Source organism: Microtus oregoni, unplaced genomic scaffold (genome assembly GCF_018167655.1).
Source record: "Microtus oregoni isolate MIOR12 unplaced genomic scaffold, Mior012 000049F_ref0000343, whole genome shotgun sequence".
Classification (NCBI taxonomy): Eukaryota; Metazoa; Chordata; class Mammalia; order Rodentia; family Cricetidae; genus Microtus; species Microtus oregoni.
Window position 1 is genome coordinate 14,866,811 of NW_024543223.1, and position 25,268 is coordinate 14,892,078.

The 25,268-nt window shown below is 37.3% G+C and overlaps 1 protein-coding gene across 8 annotated transcripts in view; it reads right to left on the reverse strand.

The window, feature by feature from the left end:
* Positions 1-25,268, reverse strand: part of Lcorl (ligand dependent nuclear receptor corepressor like) — a 158,366-nt gene that overhangs the window by 97,816 nt on the left and 35,282 nt on the right. The gene's annotated exons all lie outside the window — the stretch shown is intronic.

A 25,268-nucleotide genomic window follows, 5' to 3' on the forward strand; every position in this document is an offset into this window, starting at 1 on the left:
ACTGAAAAAAAAACACAAGAAAACATGATTTTACGCTTACTTACAAATAATATGCATGTATGTGTATAAATAAAATATGGAAATAATTTACATAAAGTTATGCCACTCAGGGTGATATTGTACCCACAAGAGCCATAGACTAAAAAACCTTGGTTCCAGGTAGGGGCATCCCCTTTTTGAATTATTGATCGGGGGAGTCCAACAGACTTCAAGGCTTGTAGTTGCCTCCCAGAACTTGAAGGTACACTACAGCTGAAGACACCACATACTTCAGACACAGAATTTTCTAGAAATTAAGCTGGAACTGATCTGAATACCTTCTCCCTAAGAATAAACTCTTGAATATCAGAAGGTGGAACACAAACTGCCAAGGGAGAGAACAGTTGGTACTCCCACCCAGATGTAAGGCCTATAAATCTCAACACTGACTGGATCAGCAAGCTATCCAGTGGTGCAATAGTGGCACTTACATCCTGGGACAACAGTTATCTAATTGGACTTGAGCCAACTTAACAGGAAGTGATTCATGCCTGGTACTGTAAATTTTGCCAACTTCCAATTGATGAAGGGGTCACAGATGGGGGTAGAACTTTCTACTGATAGTTTCCTAAGCCAAAATAATTTCTAACTGTATTCTAAACACTTGTCTTTATACCCACAAATAACTATGGCATCTTTTACCCTTCACCAAAGAAGCCTCTTTTTGCAAGAGAAGGAGACTATTACAGAGATCCACAATTGGTCAAAATAAAGATAATAACTGATTATAGGGTGCCCAAATCCAATTGATAGATCTCCAGTGCAACACCAACATCTATGGCTCAGGAAAAACTGTGGAAGGGGAGGCAGAAAGATTTTAAGAGCAAGAAGACCAAGACCACTAATGTGAGATAGTGTCTTCTATATATGACAAGGAAGCTGTACCCATAAGCTTTTAATATACGGTTACATAAACAAACTCAGCATAATGACAAATCCAGGTGACAAGAAGAACTACAGGTGGTCAATGCTTGCTGAGGGATGAGAATCTGGTACCCCCAGGGACAGGCCCTCCCACATAAGACTATCCAATCCCTATTGGTCATCCCTAGATAAATGTATGTATGTAAAAACAAAGATGAACTGGCTCAAAGAAATGTCTTTGTATTTCTAGCTTGGCAGGCATTGATTTCCTATCATGAATGTTACTTAATTTTATCAGATTTATTTTGGTTACTGAACTAATGGTTTTTAAAAATCTCTAACTACAGTAAACATCCCTGACTGATTCTGAATGTCAAATCCTAGGGATACTGAGTACCAGATGGCATTTTTACATGCTGGTCAGGTTTCTGACTCTGGTATCTCCTTTGAAATTTCACCAATGAAATTGGCTTATAACTGTTTTCCCTTTAACATTAAGCAAGAGGGGAGGAAAGATTGTTAGAGCCAGAGGACCAGGATGTATTCTGTAAAATCTCAGAGAAAAGACAGGGAAATTTCAAGCACAATCTCTCACTAATACTTAGACATGATTTGAACAAGAACAACATGGAAGGGAGAAATCTCATGGAACCACACCTCAAAACAAGCAACTAAGGAATTGTGAGAGCAGGAAAATAGTCTTTTCCAGGCATGATCCCCTAACTGATTATCCAATACCAATGATCAGCTCTAAAAATATATGAGTGTAACACTAAATAGACTGAACAGATTATTTATACACACACACACACACACACACACACACACATATGCAACTAACAATTTAAGAAGAAGCTATAAAATTGAGGGAGCAAGGGGGGACATGAGAGGGGTGAAGAAAGAGAAGGGGAATACAATGTGAAAACATTTAAATTTAAAAGATTAAAACAAAATTTCCCTTGTACATGTTTTGACACTGCTCTGAGTAGAGGAATATTCCTCCCTTCTCCAGTATCAAACAACAGATATTTGCATAGTTTTCATTATGTCTTTACTTCCTGTACAGAATCAACACTGCTGCTTTTTATTCTTTATGTTTTCAATAAAATTTAGTAGATGTTTCTCAATTTTTAAATTTATTTATATTATTATGCTCATTTTCTGTTTGTTTTATGCTTTGCCCGCATGTATAATTTATATACTTACAAAAATTTTAAGATTGTAATAAAGAATCAGAAACTCAAGCAGTCAACTTTTTTGTTTGTTTGTTTTGGTTTTTTGAGACAAGGTTTCTCCTTAGTTTTGGAGCCTGTCCTGGAACTAGTTCTTGTAGACCAGGCTGGTCTCAAACTCATCGAGATCCACCTGCCTCTGCCTACCGGGAGCTGGGATTAAAGGCGTGTGCCACCACCGCCTGGCTACAGTCAACTTTTAACATTGTAATAAAGAATCAGAACCTCATGTAAACAGTCAACTTTGTCCATCTGGGAGGAAACCTCAGTTCAAAGGAGGGAATTATTTCAGATATCAAGAGGCAGATAGGGATAGCGAGGGCAGCATTCTAGGCACTAAAAAAGGTTTGGTCAGCAAGAGACACAACGACAACAAAATTACAAGTATATGAGACACTTGTCTTGAGCTGCCTTCTTTACAACTCCGAAACCTGGACAATGAAACACTCCTCAGAACAGCAGCTGAATGTGTTTGAGATGGCATGTCTCGGGAGGATTTTTGGTGTCACACGAAGAGATAGACTGTACAATGATGACATTTAGAAACATCTCTATCTACAGAAGGAAGTAAACCATGGGATATAGCAATAGCGCTTAAGATACTTTGGCCATGTTATGAGAATAAATGATGGCAGATACCCGAAGATAATAGCACTGTTTGGAGGAGTACATGTGATGTAGGAGAGTCTTCTTTCTATGTGTTGCTTTCATTGGTCAAATAAAGAAACTGCCTTGGCTTTTTGACAGGACAGCAGCTTAGATAGGCAGAGAAGACAGAACAGAATGCTGGGAGAAAGAAGCAGAGTCAGGCAGACGACCTGAGACGTAGGTTAGGATCTTTCCCGGTAAGCCACCACCTCGTGGTGCTACACAGATTATTAAAAATGGGTTAACCAATATGTGAGAATTAGCCACTAAGAGGCTAGAACTAATGGGCCAGGCAGTGTTTAAATGAATACAATTTGTGTGTTATTTTGGGAGATAAGCTAGTCAGGTGGCTGGGAGCCAGGCAGGATGAAAAACAGCCCGCCGCTCCTCATTACAACATACATGGGATAAGGTGAAAAGGAAGGCACAAAAAACACAGCATAAAGACAGACTGTGGAAGCTTAGATATAACAATAACATAAGCATCTAGGACTGCCCAGAATAGGAACTGGAGAACCGCCATAAACAGGCAGCCCACGTATGCTTAACTATTGCTGGGGTGTAAATGAATGAATGTCTCTAAACTACATGAGTACCTGGTGTATGTGGAGGCCTGAAACTGGAGTTAAAGACAGATATGAGCTAGCATAAGGATGCTGGAAATGGAACAAGTCCTCTACAACAACAGTCAATGTTCTTAACTGCAGAGCCACCTCTCTAGACTTTATTATGTTCACTTTATTATTCATTAATTTCTGCTCTGCTTTGATTTCTTTCTGTCCTCTATTGTAAGGTTGTTTTGTTCCAATATGATTAGCACACTAACATTCAGCATTTCTTCATTTGCACACAGGCACGTGAAGCTATAAATTCTAAGTACTACTTTGAAGTTGTATCCTACAACTTTATACAAAATTGTATTAGTCAAAATATTTACTAACTTTGGAATGATAACTGTTTAGATCTATGGGGCATTAAGAAATCTATCAATTTCCAACCACATGAGAATAGTTCTCTCTCTTTAAAACTGGCTAATAACTTCACTGCGTTTTAGGAAATGCTCAATCTGATTCCAATCCTCTGAATTTTTGCTGGCACTTGTTTTTATGCAAATATCTTTAAAATATTGAAAGAATGTGTATCACAAAGCATTAAATACAGGGCTCTAAATTTGTCCATAGCATTAAAACTGTCACTTTTAACTATCAGGCATTCTGTTTTTTTTTTGTTGTTGTTGTTTGTTTTTGTTTTTTTTTTAATTTATTTATTTATTAAGGATTTCTGCCTCGTCCCCACAACCGCTTCCCATTTCCCTCCCCCTCCCCCGCTCAAGTCCCCCTCCCTCATCTGCTAGAAGAGCAATCAGGGTTCCCTGACCTGTGGGAAGCCCAAGGACTGCCCACCTCTATCCAGGTCTCGTAAGGTGTGCATTCAAACTGCCTAGGCTCCCACAAAGCCAGTACGTGCAGTAGGGTCAAAAACCCACTGCAATTGTTCTTGAATTCTCAGTATTCCTCATTGTCTGCTATGTTCAGCTAGTCCGGATTTATCCCATGCTTTTTTGTTTTTAAATGACGGTTTGTTATTATCAATTGTTGAGGAAAGTATATAAAATCTTCCCTTAGATTCTGGGTTTCTGTTTTCTTTGACAACTGAGAAATTCTGTGTTATAGTTTCAAGGGTTTGTCATCATATATAACATTATAAATAATATATGGCTCTGGCAAATAGAAACCTCATTTTTGTTCTGGCAGTTTGGGCATCAGAACATAATTAATAGTAATTAATACAAGATTTTAATACATTTTATTACTTCTTCCATACCTGTTCCATTTCAGTTATCTTTTTACAACTATATTTCAAACTGTACCATGTTTTCTGAGTTTAGCCAATTATGTTTACATTACCAATGTTCTAAGTTTAAACCCAGGATCTAATCTACTTTTATTCTTTACATCAAGTTCTAACTATTTCCTCCATTTTTACATACTGGAATGCCAAAGTTGTGGGATACCTGTCAATAACAGTTGCTAACAGGGTGTGGAAGTAGCCCAAAAGAAAGAAGTATGTTGCAGTCAACAAAGTTGAAAGGAGTTGGAGATTTAGAGATCACTGACATCAGACATGGAGACACAGAAATTGGAGTTTGCCCGGCTGGTTTTTGGTCTTGTTTTGGGTCAGTATTTCTTCACTATGCTCCCTTTCTTCCCTTTTGGAATGTTTATGTATATAGTATGTGCCACTGAATGTTGGAATTATGTAATCTGCTTTTTTTTTTATTTTGGTTTTACAGAGTTATAGTTAAGAGATAGCCTGGCATTTCAGAATATAATTTGGGCTTTTAAACAGCATTGAAACTAAAAAGCTATGGGGATTTTTGAAGTTGGACTAAATTTACTTTTGCATTGCGATATGGCTAGAAGCCTATGGAGGGAGCAGGGAGTGAAACGTGGTACTTTGAATAATTATGGCCCCCTGATGCTCAAATATCTGAATGCTTAGTAATCAAGAAGTGGAAACTGAAAGAAGGACTAGGTAGTGTGGCCTTGTTGGAGGAAGTGTGTCACTGGGGTGGGCTATGAGGTTTCAAAAGCACATGCCAGGTCAGTGTCTCTCTTTTCCTTCCTACTGCCTGACGGATCATGATATAGAACTTCTCCAACACCATGTCTACTGGTGTGCCACCATGCACCTTGTCATAATAATGGGCTAACCCTCTCAAACTGTAAGCCACAATTAAACTCTCTTTTCTCTTTATAAGAATTTTCTTGGTCATGGTGTCTCTTTACAGTAACTGAACAGTGATTAAGACAGTCTAGCTTATTTAGCTTAATATCACAGTTCCATCTATTTTCCTATAGACATGACTCAAGTCTTCTTTATGGCTTAATAATATATATTTACAACGATATACAATATAATATATACAATAACTTACATTATATTACAATGTAATAGTAATCTACTGTATGTATATAGTATCTGCTGTATGTATGTAGGAGTATATATGTGTATTCACACTCTCTCTTTTGTCCGTTGATGGGCTCCTAAACTATTTCACATCCTGGCTCTTATAAATTGTGCTCTAATAAACAAATGAGTATTGTGATGTTTATTCTTGGTTGTCAACTTGACTACATCTGAAATTAACTAAAATCCAAAACTGGAGTGGCACATCTTTGAGGGATTTTTGCTTAACTTGAAGTGAAATCCATTTTTACTCAGAATCTTAGAGGTGGGAAGATACACCTTTAATTTAGACCTTTGGGGTAGAAAGGTATACCTCTAATCTTGTCCATGTCCTCAGTTAGAAGTCTATACAATGACATGGAATAAGAAAACGTTTGCTCTTGCCTTGCAGATGTCGGACTCTCCTCTGTCTGCTGTGAATATGTTTTATTGTCATTGGTTCATAAAGAAGCTGTTTTGGCCAGTGGCTTAGCAGAATAGTGCAAGGTGTGAATTCCAAACAGATAGAGGAGGAAAGAAAGTGGAGTCAGGGAGAAACCATGGAGCCTCTGAAGGAGACAGACGCCAGATGGAACCTTACCAGTAGGCCACAACCACGTGGCAATACTCAGATGAATAGAAATGGGCTAATTCAAGATATAAGAGCTAGCTATCAATATGCTTAAGCTATTGGCCAAACAGAATTGCAAATAATATAGCTTCTATATGATTATTTTGGGTCTGTGCGGCAGGGAAATGAATGAGCAGCCTCCTACTACACAATGCTAGCAAGTCCATTCACTGGCATTAGAGCCTACTTCTTCAGGATTCTGGCATACACTAAAGAACAGCTGAGACATCCAACTTTGTGGACTGAACAATTACTGGATTCTCAGACCTTGTGTACACAGACAGTCATTGTTGGGTTAGCTGGAACATAGTCTTTAAGTCATTCTAATAAATCTTTACATATATGGAGATAGTTTGAAAGAAAATGGCCCTCAAAGGGAGTGGTACTATTAGGGGGTGTGACCTTGCTGAAGACGGTGTGGTCTTGCTAGAGGAAGTATGTTACTGTGTGTGTGTGGGGGGGTGGGCTTTAAGACTTCTTTTGCTCAAAATACTATCCAGTGTGTTAGACCAGTTTCTATGTAAAGATGTGTTGCTGTTTTACTTTGCCTGCCTAAGGCACCTGGTTGGTCCAACAAAAGCTGAACAGTCAATAGCAAGGCAGCAGAAGGATAGGCAGGGCTGGCATGTAGTGAGAATAAGTGAGAAGAGGACTCTAGGCTCAAGAGACAACAAGGGAGAAAGGGAAGGAGACACCCTGGGACAGCCAGTAGGAAGCCATCAACCAGACAGAAACAGAGGAAGCATGAAAGTAGGATATACAGAATGAAAGGTAAAAATCCAAAGGTAAAACATAGTTGAAGAGAAACAGGTTAATATAAGTTATAAGAGCTAGTGGGAAATGCCTAAACTAAGACCGGACATTCTTAACTAATAATAAGTCTCCATGTCATGATTTGGAGGCTGGTGGTCCAAAAAAGCTTGCCATACTGCTAAGCCTGGGATATTGAGTTATATCCCTGGAGCCTACATGGTAGAAGCAAAGAACTAAATCTCACCAGCTTTTTCTGTCCTTCATTTGTGTGCACCATGGCACATTCACATGTACAAACATATTAACACACAACAAGCAAATATTAAAAATATTTTTAAATGCATGCATGTGTGTGCTTGTGTTCTAGTTTATTAGCTGTCAAAAAATTATTCTCGCTGATTTGTTAACTTGAGTAATTTTATTTAGAGAAATTTTGTTCAGTTATTTCCAAATATTTGCTTTCTAATAGTTCTCTTTGCAAATATTTAGCACCATTATTTATTCCTTTAAGTATGAAATTGTATTGTGAGAAGTAATGACTACTGGTGGCTCCTTACCATGTTAACCCATTATAATTGGTGTAAGATAAAAATAGTTTCAATTTTCATTTCTCTGATGGCTCAAGTTTTAAACATTTTAAAAGGTGTTTCTTAGTGTTTTGAGAACTCAGTTTAGTTCAGTGTCACCTAAACTTGGCTTATCTAATTTCTTGATGTCTAGCTATTTTAATACTTCCCTATATACTCTAGATAATAAACTTATGTCAGATACATAAATAGTAAAAGAAAAAAATTCTCATTCTGTAGGCTCCCTCTTCACTGGCACGATGGTGTTCAATGCTGTGAAGAGGCTTCTTAGTTTAATGTCATTTTATCAATTATTGGTTTGATGCCTGTGCTACTGGGCTCCTGGATCACTAAGTCCTTTCCTGTTCTTTTAAGTTTAAACATATTCTCTATTAGGTTCAGGCCATCAGGTCTTATGTTGAAGTCTGTGATACATCTGGAATTGAGCTTTTTGCAAATTAAAAAATAGGGATTTAGTATTATTCTTCTCCATTTAGCTATCCAATTTGCCCAGTACCCTTTGTTGAAGATGCTGCCTCTTCTCCAGTGTGTAGTTTTTGTCTTTGTAAAAAAAAGAAAAAAAAAAGAAAGAAAGAAGGTGTCTGCAGGTATGTGCAGGTATGGGGACTTACGTATGAGTCTTCCATTTTATTCTATTGACCAATGTGTCTGTTTTTGTGCCATCATCATGCTGCTCTTTTTTTTTATAGCTCTGCAGTAGAAATTAAAAGCAGAAATGGTGATAGCTCCAGAGCAGTTCTTTTGTTGCTTGGGATTGTTTTAGCCAAACTGGTCTTTTTGTGTTACCATATGAAGCTTAAGATTTCTTTTTAAAAAACAATTTCTGAAAACTATGTTGGCATTTTGATAGAGAATGCATTGAATATGCTTTTGGTAAGATGGGCATTTCCACAATATTAATCCAAGCAATGCATGAGAGGTCTTACCATCTTCTGCTATCTTCAATGTCTTAAAGTTTTTATTATACAAGTCTTCCTTAGATTGATTCTAATCACTTTTTGAGGTTACTGTGAATGGTACTGTTTACTCTGTTCTCAAATGCTGCTGTGTAAAGGAAGGTTTTGTGGATTAATTTAGTATTCTTCTACTACTTTGTTGAGTGTATCTATCAGCTGTGAATGTTTCCTGGTGTAGACTTTAAGGATCTTTTATGTATAATTCATATCATTTGCAAATAAAGGTATATTGACATTTTCCGTTTCTGTTTGTAGTCCCTTAATCCCTCTCACTTGTCATATTGTTCTAGTTAAAATTTCAAGCACTCTAATAAACTGGAACAGCTTGAACATTCTTGTCTTGTTATTGATGTATAGTAGAAATGTTTTGAATTTCTCTATATTTAGAGTGATGTTGACTGTGGCCAGGTATACTTGTCTTTATTATGTCAAAGTATGTCCTTATATCCCTAGTCTCCCTGTGACTCTGTGACTTTAATCATTAACAGATGCTAGATTTTGCCAAAGGTCTTTCTAAATTTTATTAGATGATCTTATGTTTTCTGTCATTCTACTTAGACAGTGGATTATGTTCATAATTTCATATATGTCGAATCATCACTATATCTCTGGGATGAAGCCAACTTGGTCATAGTGGATAATTTTTTACGTGTACTTAAATTTGATCTGTGTGGTGGTACAAATAGTAATCGCTCCAAAAGACTCTTGTGTTTGAATGCTTGACACATAGGGTGTGTTTTGGGAGAAGTATGTCATTGTGGGGATGGAATTTGAAGTCTTATACACTCAAGCTGTGCTTGTTGTGCCACAGTCTCCTTCTGCTGCCTACAAATCAATATGTGGAACTCTCAACTCCTTTTCTAGAACCATGTCTGCCTGCACACCACCATGTCCCACCATAATGGTAATGGACTGAACCTCTGAAACTGTAAGCCGGCCCCAATTAAATGCTTTCCTTTATAAGAGTTGTGGTGGTCATGGTGTCTCTTCACAGCAATAGAAAACCTAACTAAGTCAGTTTGTAACAATTACTGGAAAATTTTGCATCTATGTTCATCAGACATATTTGACCACATTTTTGTTGCTATCATGGTTAATTTTTTGGCTCTGTAAAAGAATATAGAATGTTTCTTCAGTTTCTATTTTACAGAGAAACTGAAATTTGAGAAGTATTGGTGTTACTCTGAAGGTCTGGTATAAATCTCTGCTTCATCAATGTAGCCTTGGGCTTTTTCCAGTTGGAAAACATTTGATTACCTTGTCTATCTCATAAGATTTGCGTATATTTTTAACTTTAGTTACTTCTTGATTTAACTTTGGTTAAATATATATATATATATATTTATATATATTAAACATATATATATATATCTATAAATTCATCCGTTTCTTTTATGTTTTCCAGTGTAGTGAATTTTTTTTTTTTTTGGATTTTTTAGAGACAGGGTTTCTCCGTCGTTTTTTTTTGGTTCCTGTCCTGGAACTAGCTCTTGTAGACCAGGCTGGACTCGAACTCACAGAGATCTGCCTGCCTCTGCCTCCCAAGTGCTGGAATTAAAGGCGTGCGACACCACCGCCCGGCTTAACTTTTAAAGTATAACCTTATGATTATATAAATTCTCAGGTCCAGTAATAATGCCTCCTTTTTCATCTCTAAAATTATTAATTTGCATCCTCTTTCTTCGGGCTAATCTGACAAAATGTCCATTAATCTTATTAATTTTTTCAAAGAATCAACTAAATTTCATTGATTATATTTTTTTCTATTTATATTTCAGTAATTACAGCACTGACTTTGATTTCTTTTTTTTCTTATTTCCATTTTGGATTTTTTTTCTTATTTTTCTAAAGTTTTTCAGATGCATTATTGAGTTATTAATAAGATATCTTTTCAGCTTTACTTATGTAGGCCTTTAGTGCTTATTTCTTATTAGGACTACCTTCATCATGTGTCATTGACTTTGATATGCTATATTTTTATTTTCATTCTAGAAAATTTAAAATTTCCTTCTTGATTTTCCCTTGATCCAATTTTCGATAGTGTGCTATTTCTGCCATTTCCATTGTTATTAATAACTAGCTTTAACCCATGCTGTGGAGACAGGATACAAAATGGTATTGCTAAATTTGGAGAATGTACTATCGGCTGATGAGAAGAAAGTGTCCTCTTTATTGTTTGGGTAGAATGATCTGTAGCTGCTCATTAGATTCATTTTATTAATAATGTCATCTGACTCCAAAGTTTCCATTTAGTTATTTTTTTGTCCTCTCCCAGATATTCTATCTGGACATTAGTTAGAGTGAGGTATTGAACTCACTTATCCCTATGTTAGAAAATATCAGTAATTTTCAATCTAATGCTGTTTCTTTTATGAAACTGAGTAGGGGTGTATTTGGTACATAAATGTTTAGAATTATAATATTCTCTATTTGAATTTTTCTTTTAGAAATTATAAAGTGCCCTTCCTTACTCCTTCATACTAGTTTTGATTTCAAGTCTATTTTTTCAGATACTAGAATACCTATATCTGCTTTGTTCTTAGTTCTATTTACTTAGGATAACATTTTCTATCCTTTTACTCTAATCTGTCCCTGATGGTAAAGTATGTCTCTTTGAGGCAGTAGAAGGATGGATCCTTTTTCTTAATCTGTTAGTCTGAATCTTTATACTAAAGAATCAAGACTGTTAATATTCAGTTATTAAACAGTGCTTATTAATTCCTATTATTCTGTTGTACTGTTTATTAGACCTATTCTGGTTAAATCCTTTGGAATTACTTATCAATTTATCAATTTATTTATTGTGTCCTTGCATATGTGTAATCTTCCCTTGAGACTGAAGTATTTTTTCTTAGTACCCTCTGTAGAACTCGATTAGTGGACATAAATTTCTCAGATATTTGATGGAGGAGGGTCATCTTTCTATCTGTTGTTTCATTGGTTAAATAAAGAAACTGCCTTGGCCCTTTAATAGGACATAAAATTAGGTAGGCGGAGTAAACAGAACAGAATGCTGGGAGAAAGAAGCTGAGTCAGACGGTCGCCATGATTCTCCCACTCCAGACAGACGCAGGTTAAGATCTTCCTGGTAAGCCACCTCGTGGGCTGCACAGATTATTAAAAATGGGTTAGGTCAATATGTAAGAGCTAGCCAATAAGAGGCTGGAACTAATGGGCCAGGCAGTGTTTAAAAGAATACAGTTTCCATGTAATTATTTAGGGGCATAAGCTAGAGCCAGGCGGCGGGGGTGCTGGGGATGCAGCCCCGCCGCTCATATTACAAGAGAATGGCACCTAGATGTGTGGACAACTGAATCCACTGAAAGCCTGAGAAAGCTTGGGAAAGAGTAAAGCATGTTTTCTTGGTAGCAGCGATTTCTCGGGTCTGCTCTGCTTGCTAGAGGCAAGCAAGTGCTCTCATCTAAGAGAGGCTTCCTGACTCAGCTTCAGCTGCAAAACCCTGCAGCTCTTAAGAGGTCCTGCCACGAAACATTTAAATGGTGTTGATAAAAGCCGACTGAATGCTTGTTTGTTTTCAGCAGTAGCAGGAAAAAACCTGTGTTGTTTTAAAATGCCGGCTTTCTGGGCCATCCTGCCAGGGCAAACTCTGACTGTTTGAGGCAGGAGGGCCAGCTACAGAGAGAGGACTTGAGTGTTGTCTGTTGCAGCTTGTTTGATGGCAAGGACGTTGAAACACTGTAGACTTGTGGCACTGAATGTGGCTCTGGCTGGTACCTCAGCCACAAGGCTGGAATGGCTGAAAGCTAAGGAATGGGGTACATCTAGCCGGCAAAGCCATGGCTTTAGTCCTACTGATATTGCTTGGTACATTAAAGACTCATGTGGTCAGAAAAAGAGAGATATACAGTAAAGAGAGATTTAAAGACAAAGAAAATTTCTAAATGGTTTACAGTGTGTTGAAAATATATGCAGACTAAAAGTTAAAGTTCTTAAAGTAAAAAACAAAAATAAGGAAGAAAGAGAATAATTGGGTGTGGTAGTACACACCTTTAATCCCAACACTTGGGAGGCAGAGACAGGTGGATCTCTGAGTGTTCAAGGACAGCCTGGTCTACAGAGTTATTCCAGGTCAAAGATACAGAGAACCTGTCTCAAAAAGCAAAAAGTTAAAAGTAAAAATAAATGAAATAGAGGTTAAAACAAAGCTGCACAAAGATGGAAAATACACAGAGAATCTTGATACTGTATGCTATTATGCTCTGTTTGAATTGTTTGAATGCTGAGGAAGGAGCAACAGCTGCTAAAAGATATTTGTTTATAAATGCTGCTGAACTAATCCAACATAGATATTTTGAAAATGCCTTGACTTTGAAATTTGGATCTAAGGACATGATGCTTTGGAAAGGAGTTTCTTATTTTGTATTCACAGAGGATCAGACCTTGTGGATTGCATTTATCCCGATATGGTATGATGGACCACGCCCTCCTGAAGGGTTGCTGTGAACACCTTCAGAAAATTGCTTCGCTCAGCTGCCAACTGAGATGAAACTAGCACACAGGTTATACCCATGAAAGACCTAATTAACGACGCCCCCATTCAGCAGGAAGCAGTTTGGAGAGAAAAAACTGTGCCCATGTTCCCAAATATGGCTTATAAACGTTCTTTTACATTTAAAGGGGGATATTATATAGATATGAATAATTTGCATTAGTATAGATTTTGCTTTATTGATAGAGATTTAAGGTCAATTTTGTTATATGTATATGTATTTCTGATCTTGATTAAGGTATTGTGATTGTGTAGTTCATTTTTAAAAGGTAATGTATAATTAGGAAATATAGGTTGTTGATGGATAGCCATAAATAATAGTCAAGTTTGTAGTCATGTTACTTAGATTTTCTAGATATATAGAGATATATTTCAGATAGGCATTCTTCATATCTCTCAAAGGCTGCAGAATATGGCATTTAAAATATTTTAATAACTTAGGACTTTTCATGACAATTAGACATGTCTGCTCCTGGTGGCACCAATCTACTTTGAGAGGAAGATGGGCATTGAAGAGGATCCTTATGGAGTTTGATAGCCATTTGGGCAAGAAACTGTTCTTGCCTGGACTGTTGCATAAAATGGACACAGAGAACCCGCAGAGAGAGGACTACTGAACTTGCCTAAAGGTGAGACGGTCTTTTGGGGTTCATGACTCATGAAAGAGTCCGCGAGACATTCTGCAGGACACAGCAGATAGTGACTGAACTGCCTTTGAAATTTCCTGCTTCATGGAAAAGTCTGCTGGATACTATGGGCCTGAAGGCTGAAGATGGATGCCCCAACGGTACAGAGGAACTCTGGGTGACTGTCCAGGCAGCAAGATGTCTCTATCGTTTATTTCTTGTTTTCGTAGGTAATATTGTATCTTTCTGGAATCTTTGATGGAGTTGAAGAATAGTTTTCCTTAGTTATGATAAAGATAAAATAGATATAAATATTGTAATTTTTACTTGATAACTGTTTTGTTATATGTAATCTTACTATGTTAAAGTTAAAGCCTTCCTCTTTGTTTAAACAGATTAATATTAATATTATCATATTACTACAGATATTTTTATTATGAATTGTTTTTCTTTCTCTTTTGACTCTAATTTTCAATGCCTTTCAATATCCTTTCTTTATTCTATATACTTACCCATGTTTCTTTAGGTTAGGAATTTTTCTCCCATTACTTTGTTGAAAATATTTTCTTTGCCTTTGATCTGGGTTTCTTTCTCCTTCTATATCTATAATTCATGGGTTTGATATTTTTTTAGAGTGTTCCAGATTTCCTGGATGATTTGTTCCTAGTTTCTTTCTGATTTTAACTTTTTTCCCAACATAGTATTTTTATTAATTATTTGGGAGTTTCACACAATGCACCCTGATCACATTCACTTTACAATCTTTCCAGATGCACCTCTCTCTTATGACTTACACCAATTAAAGAAAAGAAAAAAAGACCAAGTCCAATTTGTGTTGCTCATATACTAACTGGAGCATGGAAAGCCCCTTAAAGAACACTGAATCCTTCCCCACTCTCAACCCCCTGTCAGAAGCTATGAACTCTTCAGCATCTCTATCACAATTTTTAAGAGTTCTCTTCAATGGAATCCTATCTAGATATTCTCCTTCCCTCTCTCCCTCCCCCACCTCTCTGTCTCTCTCTCTGTGGCAGCAGACCTGACATCCTCATGGTCTTCAGTGCTAACACAGGCCACAGACATCAATATGGCCTCCTTCAGGAGTACAGACCATGGACATCCACGTACAGACCTCAACGTGGTCTCCAGCAGCAGCACATATCACAGGCATCAACACGGTCTTTGGTAATAACACAGACCACGGACATAAATGGAAGCACAGACCATGGACATTTATAGGGCCTGCATGAACCACAGACACCATCAGTGCCTTTGGTGGCAGTACAGGCTACAGACATCAACATGGCCTCTGGTGGAAACATGCCCATGAACATCAAAATGTATCCAGGTAGCAGCACAGACCATGGACATCCACATGGCCTTCAGTGGTTAACATGAACCACTGACATTCACATAGCCTCTGAGAGTAGGACCATGGACCTCAACACGATCTCCTATAGGGGCATACCACAAACATCAACACAGCTTTCAGTGGTAACATGGACCATAGATATCCGTATGGCCAGGACAGATCACAGATAACCATCATGGCCTAACAAAATCAACATAGCCTCTGGGAGCAACTCAGCCCACAGATATCAACATTTTCTTTGATGTTTTCAATATTGTCCTTCAGACTTGATATTCTCTCTTCAACCTTTTAAGAAGTTATTTTACAATTATATTACCACCCCCCATTCTCTTCCACTTTATCCAATTTCTTCTGTGTACTTTATTTACTTCCTGAGTTTTTCATTTTGAATTTTATTCCAGTTAGGTGTTTCCTCAAAGATGCCTTCTCTATTAAATTCTATTTTAATATCTCAAATAGTTTTTACTATTTCAATCGACTGTGTGTCCCTGTGGTCTTCATTCAGGAATTTAGTCATATCCTCCAAGTTACTTGAACATAATTTATCATTGCTATTCTGAAGTCCTTGTCTTGTACATCAGCTAAGTTTTCCTTGGAGAACTGGAATACTGTCTTGGTTATTCATGTTCTTAGTGGGTTTTTTTTGTTTTGTTTTGTTTGTTTGTATTTTGGGGATGATGTGGTATGTTAAAACCTAACCTGAATTGAGGCTGTTTTAAGTGTTCTTGGTATGGCTATCTGGTCTTCCTTCTGTTAGGTAGGTATTTGGATCTTAGTTTAATGTTATTCCAACTTGTCATGTTGTGGATTAGCTGGATGGTTTGTATTCAGTCTTTAGGATACTTTAAGGTTCCAGATTCAAATCCTCTAAGTTCCCAGGTACACACAATGAGTAGGATGGCAGAGGTCTGACTCTAGATGTCTCTAAGATTACAGGTCAAGTACTGAACAGTCCCAGGTACAGTTCCTGTCTGATGGTACCATCTGGGCTTCATGTTCAAACTTCTTGAGGTCCCAAGTTAGCATGCTAGGTAGGTGAGGTGGTTGACAGACTGGTAGATAAGGGATGAGACTCCAAATTTAATATTCTGTATTTTTTCTTTCAAATCTCTAGCAAACTGCCTATGAAAACCAAAATTATAATTCTTTACAGGCATTTTTTTTTTATTGTGTTGACTATGGCTTCTAGTTAGCACTAAACAGAACTGGCAATGAAGAACATCCTTTGAATGTAACAGTACAAACAAAAATCTTTCAACATTTTGAATTCACACGTAATGCTCAGTGTGAGTTTCTGGTAGTTAACCTATATTTAATACCACAAATATTTCCTTTTGCTGCATCTCTTTTTATTTTTTCCAGAATAAGAGAAGTTGGTAGCTGGAGACATAAGAAAAGAGACAGGGAACAGGGAGACAATCTCATGGACCAGATATTTTGATGAGAGAAAAACAAAAGTATTTATAGTACAGTACACAATCCATGTGAAAGAATTCTATGTGCATCATTTATGTCTATTTTATAATTTGGAACATGAATTCCTATTCATTAAAAATTTGACTATATACCTCATATTTGGAGGTGGGGGTTCCTTGGACTTCCCACAGGACAGGGAACCCTGATTGCTTTTCGGGCTGAGGGGGAGGGACTTAATTGGGAGAGGGGGAGGGAAATGGGAGGCGGTGGCGGGGAAGAGACAGAAATCTTTAATAAATAAATAAATTAAAAAAAATCAAATTTTTTAAAAGAAAAAAATTTAATTTGGGAACTGGAGGTGTGGTTCAATGGTAAAGTATTTGCCTAGCCTGTACAGGGTCCTATGTGTTCAATCCCCAGCACCATAACCTAGTACAGTTTATCTAGCAACTATACACAAACCTAAATATCTCATTTACCCTTTCCACTAGCAGTAGGAAATTCTCTGTCTTTAAAGGACTCATTTGATTATATCAGGATCACCTAGATAAAATGCTTCTTAAATATCAACCTTGCCTTCTAACATAACCATCTTAGAATTTTGCCCATCATGATATACATTTAAGATAAGGTTCATTATTAATGAAAGTCATGCATAAATTATTGGATTCCTATCTTTATTCTTTTATCTTTTTTCAAATATTAGAATTGCATTGCTATTACCTCGAAATATTCTAAAAGCACTTTAATTAAAGCTTAGATTCCTGTTCACTTATACACACATTTTTCTTCCACCTTTAATCTATGGTTCATTGCAGAGATCTCTGTAAAAGCTATTTGTGCATTTTGTAACCTTACCTTACTGAACATTATTAACAAGAGGTAAAAAAGTAAAAATACACTTTCCTAAGGCAAGCAAGGTCTATTATCTTTCAAGTGAGTACAAAAATGAATGTACCATCAATAATTTGAACCATTGCAGACTCCATCTTTTTCATTCAGAATATCTCAAGTAACATAACTAAAATGTGGTTTCACAAAGAACTAGTATTTACTTCATTAAATTAGTATACTACAGTTTTGCTTAACAGCAAATATAAAACATTAATTTTTTTCCTTCATTATTTAAGCTAAGAAGTCTAAAATACAGACTTCTTGTCTAAAGTACAGTTTGTGTGCCCCTTAGAATGAAAAAAGCTGTTCAGAATGTGATTCCTCTCCTAGAAAGAAAAGGGTAGGTAATCTACAAAATAATAATAATAATAAAAACAAAACCAATCAAGCAAAAAAACATTTTTCTTAAATACACTAGAAGTTGAAGTTAGATGCTTTCTCAGCCTCATTCTTTGTCATTCTACTAATAACAGTCAGGAAATGGAAATAACCTAAATGTTCTTCAATTCATGAATGAATAATGAAAATGTTTTTGGTGGTGCTTGGGGACTGAGCCCAGGACCTCATGTATTCTTTAAACATATTCTCAAGATCCATCACTGAACTATATTATTTCCAAACAATAAAATTGCTCTCATCATGTTCACAAATACTAAAAATTCCATGATCCTCAAAATTAAAGTTATTTAGCTTTTTATGAGAACATAAATGGTTAGAAAACAACAACAACAAATAAGCACCAATAAAGTGCAAACAGAAAAGCTTCTTTCAAGTAAAAAGGATTCTGGTGAGTAAAAGTAGTATGATCATATAGATAGGACATTTCATAGAACAGCACAGATAGGGCATCAGTCCTGTAGCGTCCTGTCCCATCGCCCTCTCACCTCCCTACCCCCATCCCTGACACAAGTGCCACCTGCACTGATTAAAGGAGGACTGATTGTTCTCCCAGTTGAACTGCCCGAGTCTTCAGGTCCTAGGTTTGTGCACCTCCACTCTCCCATCTCAGCCCTAGCAGCCAGTCAAGAGGTGAGAGTCCTATGGACATGCCTCTCCTACAGGTACAAGCACCTCCTCCACCAAATGGAAGAAGAGCCTCCCCATGAAGAGCCCTCTCCAGCAACATCAGCAGACCCTAAAAGTGCAAACACCACTCATAACAGGGACAGGCAAAACTTAAACCAGTTAGAAAATCATCCCAATAGGCACAAGTAACGGCCCAGTACCAGCCAGAACTGGATAATACAATGGATCTAGGTACCCAAACCTCTACAAACTTCAGCTTAGACAATTCTACTCAACCTGACAAAGAGCCAATCACTAGAATGCCTGGCCAATCAGGTCAAAAGTCTATAGAGGAAAACAGACAATAAAGGAACAATAGATCCATTCAACAAAGCCATCACAAGAATCAGCACCAGTATCTATAATTACTCCAAACCCAGAACCTAGTGGTTCCACAACAGCAAGACCTGAACATCCCAACACAGATGAAGCAGAAGAAAACAACCTTAAAAATAACTTTATGAAGATAGTAGAGGTACTTAAAGAGAAGATGAAAAATCCCTTAAAGAAATCAAGGAACAAGCAAAAAGTAGGAAGAAATCAAAAAAATCCCTCAGAGCCAAGAAAGCAAAGAAAAGACAATCAAACTGGTGAAAGAACAGTTCAAGACTTGAAAGTTGAAATAGAAACAATAAAGAAAACACAAACCGAGGTAATTCTGGAAATGCAAAATCTGGGGTAAACAAACAGTAACTAAAGATACAAGCATAACCAACAGAATGCAAGAGATGGAAAAGAGAATCTCAGGTGTTGAAAATAGGATAGAGGAAATAGATTCATCAGTCAAAAACAAAGCAAAACAAAATCCAACAAAATCTTAACACAAAACATCCAGGAAATCTGGGACACCATAAAAAGACAAAGCCTACTCATAATAGGGATAGAAGGAGACAAATACCAGCTCAAAGGCACAGAAAATATATTCAACAAAATCATAGAAAACACTGTCAACCTAAAGAGGGACAAGCCTATGAAGGTAGAAGACTCTTAAAGAACACCAAATAGACTGGACAAAAAAAGATCCCCTCGCCATATAATAATCAAAACATACAGAATAAAGAAAGACTATTAAGAGCTGCAAAGGAAAAAGGTCAAGAAACATATAAAGGCAGAACTATCAGAATAACAACTAACTTCTCAATGGAGACTCTGAAAGGCAGAGATCCTGGACAGATGTTTTGTAGACACTAAGAGACACGGATGCCAGCCTAGACTACTGCATGCAGCAAAGCTTTCAATAAGCATAAATGGAGAAAACAAGATACTCCATAACAAAACCAGATGTAAACAATACCTATCCACAAATCCAACCTTACAGAAAGTACTAGAAGGAAAAACGTCCAATCTAAGGAATTTAGCTATAATCGCGAAATCACAAGCAATAAATAACCTCACACCACCAAACCCCAAGAAGGAAAACACACAAACACTATCATCACCAACAACACCAAAGAATAAAAAGAAATAACAATCATTGGTCATTAATATCCCTTAATATCAATGTACTCAATTTACCTATAAAAAGACACAGGCTAACAGAATGGATACGAAAACAGGACCCATCCTTCTGTTGCATACAAGAAACACATGTCATCCTCAAAAATAGACATCGTCTCAGAGTAAAGTGTTTGGAAAAGGTTTTTCAATAAAATGGAACTAAGAAACAAGCTTGTGTAACTATCCTAATATCTAACAAAATAGACTTCAAAATAAAATTAATCAAAAGAGAAGGAGAAGGAAATTTCATATTCATCACAAGAAAAAAAAACCCCTCAATTGTGAACATGTATACCCCAAATACAAGGACACCAACATATGTAAAAGAAACATTACTAAAGCTTAAAGCACATATCAAACTCCACACACTAACAGTGGGAGACTTCACTACCCCACTCTTCACCAATTGACAGATCTGCCTAGAAAGAAAATTCACAGAGAAATAAAGGAACTACGTGATCCTAGAGAAGCTAAATAAGAAGGTGAACCCAAAGAAAAACATATATTTATCCTTCTGGATATTGGAAGTAGACAAGATCGCCGGTCAAAAGTTGGGAGCATGGGGGTGGGGGTGGGTTGGGGGTAAGGGGAGATGGGGAGAGAGAAGGGAGAAGGGGAAGATTGGGGAGAGCTGGGGGAATGGGATGGTTGAGATGGAGGAAGGGTGGATATGGGAGCAGGGAAGAAGATATCTTAACTAAGGGAGCCATTTTAGTGTTGGTGAGAGACTTGGCTCTAGAGGGGTGATGGAGGAAGGTCATTGGCTAATAAAGGAACTGCCCTGGCCCATTTTATTGGTTAGAGGATAGGTGGGAGGAGTAAACAGAACAGAACGCTGGGAGGAAGAGGAAGTGAGCTCAGAGACTCCACAGCTCTCTCGGGAGCAGACGCCTCAGAGAGACGCCATGCCCCGCTCCCGGGCAGACACACAGCATGAAGCTCCAACCCAGGATGGACTAGGCTAGAATCTTCCCGGTAAGACCGGTTCTCACAGATTATTAGAGATGGGTTGATCGGGATGTGAGAATTAGCCTGTAAGTGCTAGAGCTAAAGGGCCAAGCAGTGCTTAAAAGAATACAGTGTCTGTGTAATTATTTTGGGGCATAAGCTAGCCGAGCAGGTGGCCGGGGTGCTGGGAATGCAGCCCCGCCGCCCTATTACTACAGAGGGGTTCCCAGGTGTCCAAGGGGATGTCCCCAGCTAGGTTGTTGGGCAGCAGAGAGGATGCCTGAACTGACCTTATCCCATAGCCACACTGATGAATATCTTGCATATCACCATAGAACCTTCATCTGGCGATGGATGGAGATAGAGAAAGAATCCCACATTGGAGCACTGGACTGAGCTCCCAAGGCCCAGATGAAGAATAGAAAGAGGGAGAAGATGAGCAAGGAAGTCAGGACCACGAGGGGTGTGTCCACCCATGGAGACAGTGGGACTGATCTAATGGGAACTCACCAAGGCCAGCTGGACTGGGTCTGAATGAGCATGTGATCAAACCGGACTCTGAATGTGGCTGACAATGAAGGTGGACTGAGAAGCCAATGATAATGACACTGGATTTTGATTCTACTGCATGGTACTGGCTTTTTGGGAGCCTAGTCTGTTTGGATGCACACCTTTATAGATGGAGGGGGGAGGGCCTTGGAATTCCCACAGGGCAGGGCACCCTGACTTCTCTTAGTACTCTAGAGGGAGGAGGAGGGGAAGTGGGGGGAGGAAGAGGAAAATGGGAAGATGGGAGGAGGTAGAAATTTTTAATAAATAAATAAAAGAAAAGAAATAAGGAAACTAACAGAATGTTATGACTCAAATGGACTTAACAGACATTTATAGAACATTCCACCCAAACACATAAGAATATACCTTCTTCTTAACACTTCATAGAACCATTTCTAAAATTGACTACATACTTGCTAACAAAGCAAACATCTACAGATACAAAAAACAAACAAACAAACTGGAATAACCCCTGTATCTTATCAGATCACCAGATTTAAAGTTAGGATTCAACAACAACACAAATTACAGAAAGCCTACAATCTTATGGAAATTGAACAATGCTCAACTGAATCATCACTGCATCAAAGAAGAAATAAGAAAGAAACTAAAGATTTCCTAGAATTTTATGAAAATGAATACACAACATCCCCAAACTTATGGGACACTAGGAAAGCAGTGCTAAGAGGAAGGTTCACAGCACTAAATGCCTATATAAAGAATTTGAAGAAATTCCACACTAGTGACTTAACAGCACACCAAAAAGCTCTAGGACAAAAAGAAGTAAACTCACCCAGGAGGAATAAACATAAAGAAATACTCAAACTGAGGCCTGAAATCAACAAAATAGAAACAAAGAGAACAATAAAAAGAATCAATGAAACAAAGAGTTGTTTCTTCAAGAAAATCAAGAAGATAGAGAAGTCACTATCCAAACAAACCAAAAGGCGAGAGAGGATAGTCAAATTAACAAAATCAGAAATGAAAAGGGAGACATAACAACCGACTCTGAGGAAAGTCAGAGAATGATTAGGTCATGTTTCAAAAACCTGTACACCACAAAATTAGAAAATCTAAAAGAACTGAACAATTTTCTGGACAGGAAACATAGGTACCACATACCTAAATTAAATCAAGACCAGATAAACAATTTAAATAGACCTTAAAGTCTCCCAAACAGCCAGAGGGTGGTGGTACAGGCCTTTAATCCCAGCACTGAAGGAAGCAGAGGTAGGCGGATCTCTGTGAGTTAGAGGCCAGCTTGCTCTACAAGAGCTAGTTCCAGGACAGGCTCCAAAGCTACAGAGAAACCCTGTCTCAAACTGCCCCCCCCCCAAAAAAAGAAAGTCTCCCAACCAACCAACAACAAAAAGTCCAGGTGGTTTCAGTGCAGAATTCTACCCAGAATTGCAAAGAAGAGCTAATGCCAATACTCCTAAAATTGTTTCACACAAGCAACATTGCCAAACTCCTATTATGAGGTTACAGTTACCCTGAAACCCAAACTACACAAAGATGCAATAAATAAAAAGAATTACATATGAATCTTCCTCATAAACATTGATGTGAAAATATTCAATAAAATACTGGCAAACCGAATCCAAGAACACATGAGAAAAGTCATCCACCATGACCAAGTTGGCTTCATCCCAGAGATTCTGGGACGGTTCAACATATGAAATTTAACAAATATAAACAAATTGAAAGAGAAAACAACACATGATCATCTCAGTAGATGCTGAAAGAGCCTTGGACAAATTCCAACACCCCTTCATGATAAAGGTTCTGAAAAGTACAGGGATACAAGAAACATATCTAAACATAATAAAGGTAATATACAGCAAGCCAACTGCCAACATCAAACTAAATGGTCAGAAATGCCAAGCAATTCTACTAAAATTAAGAACATGACAAGCTGTCCACTCTCTCCATATCTATTGCTAGAGCAAGACAAGAAAAGGAATTCAAGATGATACAATATGGAAAGGAAGAAGTCAAACTTTTGCTATTTGCAGATGATATGATAGTATAGTGACCCTAATATTCTATCAGAGAACTCTTACAGCTTATAAACATCTCAGTAATGTTAGTAACCTTTCTATATAAAAAAGGATAAACAGGCAGGGAAAGAAATCAGAGAAACATCACCTTTTACAATAGCCACAAATAACATGAAATATCTTGGGGTAACAGTAACCAAACAAGTGAAAAACTTGTATGACAAGAACTTTAAGTCTTTAAAAAAAAGAAATTGAAGATATCAGAAAATGGAAAGATCTCCCATGTTCTTGGATAGGAGGGATTAAGAGTAAAATTGGCAATCTTATCAAAAGCAATCTATAGATTCAATGCAATCCCCATCAAAATCCCAACACAATTCTTCACAGACCTTGAAAGAACAATACTCAACTTCATGCAGAAAAACAAACAAACAAACAAAACAGGATAGCTAAACAATCCTGTACAATAAAGGGATTTCCGGAGACATTATCATCCTGACTTCAAGTCCTACTATAGAGTTATGGTAATAAAACCAGCTTGGTATTGGCATAAAAACAGACACGTGTAACAATGTAAACGAACTGAAGATCCTGACATTAATCCACACACCTATGAACACTTGATTTTTGACAAAGAAGCCAAAATTGTACAATGGAAAAAGGAAAGCATCTTCAGCAAATGGTAATGGCATTATTGGATGTCTACATGTAGAAGAATGTAAATAGATCCATATCCATTGTCACATACAAAACTCAAGTCTAAGAGGATCAAAGACAACAACATAAATCCAATTACCCAGACCCTAACAGAAGAGAAGTGGAACGTAGCCTTGAACTCATAAGCACAGGAGACCACTTCTGAAATATAATACCAGTAGCACAGACATTGAAAGCAAAAATTAATAAATGGGGTCTCCTGGAACTAAGAAGCCTTTGTAAGGCAAAGGACATGATCAATAAGACAAAACAGCAAGCTTACAGAATGGGAAAAGATCTTCACCAATCCCACATCTGATAGAGGGCTGATCTCCAAATTATATAAAGAACTCAAGAAACTAGACGTCAAAATATCAAATAATTTAATTTAAAAATATTTGGAATACAAATCTAAACAGAGAAATCTCAACCAAAAAATCTCAAATGGCCAAAAGACATTTAAGGAACTGTTCAACATATTTAATCATCAGGGAAATGCAAATCTAGAATACTTTATCTCAGCACTAGTCAACTATCAACCATAGGCAGATGCTGTTATTTGGTCTCAAGACCATCCTCAAATACACCCACATTCCTTTTGGGGTGGGGGAGGCTTGATAGGCCTTTACTTCTCCATCCCTTCTTTTGACTACCTAAAATTTTGTTCTTTCATTCCTCAATAATACTTAGTTAACACGTCTACTGTACCTATTGTTACACCATTTAAGTAGTCAAGTCAAATCAATGAAGTCTTTCTACCTCACGCCAAGTTCAGCTAACTTCAACTTAGGTTAACAAAAAAATAAAAATAAAATAAACAAAGAACAAATAAAACAAACCTGGGATAATCAAATATTTCAACATAAAGCCTCAAACACTAAAACTGAGAGGAGAAAACATAGGTAAAATACTTTTAAAAAAGAAGTATGGGCAAGGATTTTCTGAAAAAGACTCAGTGCCACATGAAACAATCCCAAGTACACAAACAGGTAGAATTGTAAAAGATTTAAAAAGCTTCTGTAGAACAAAGGAA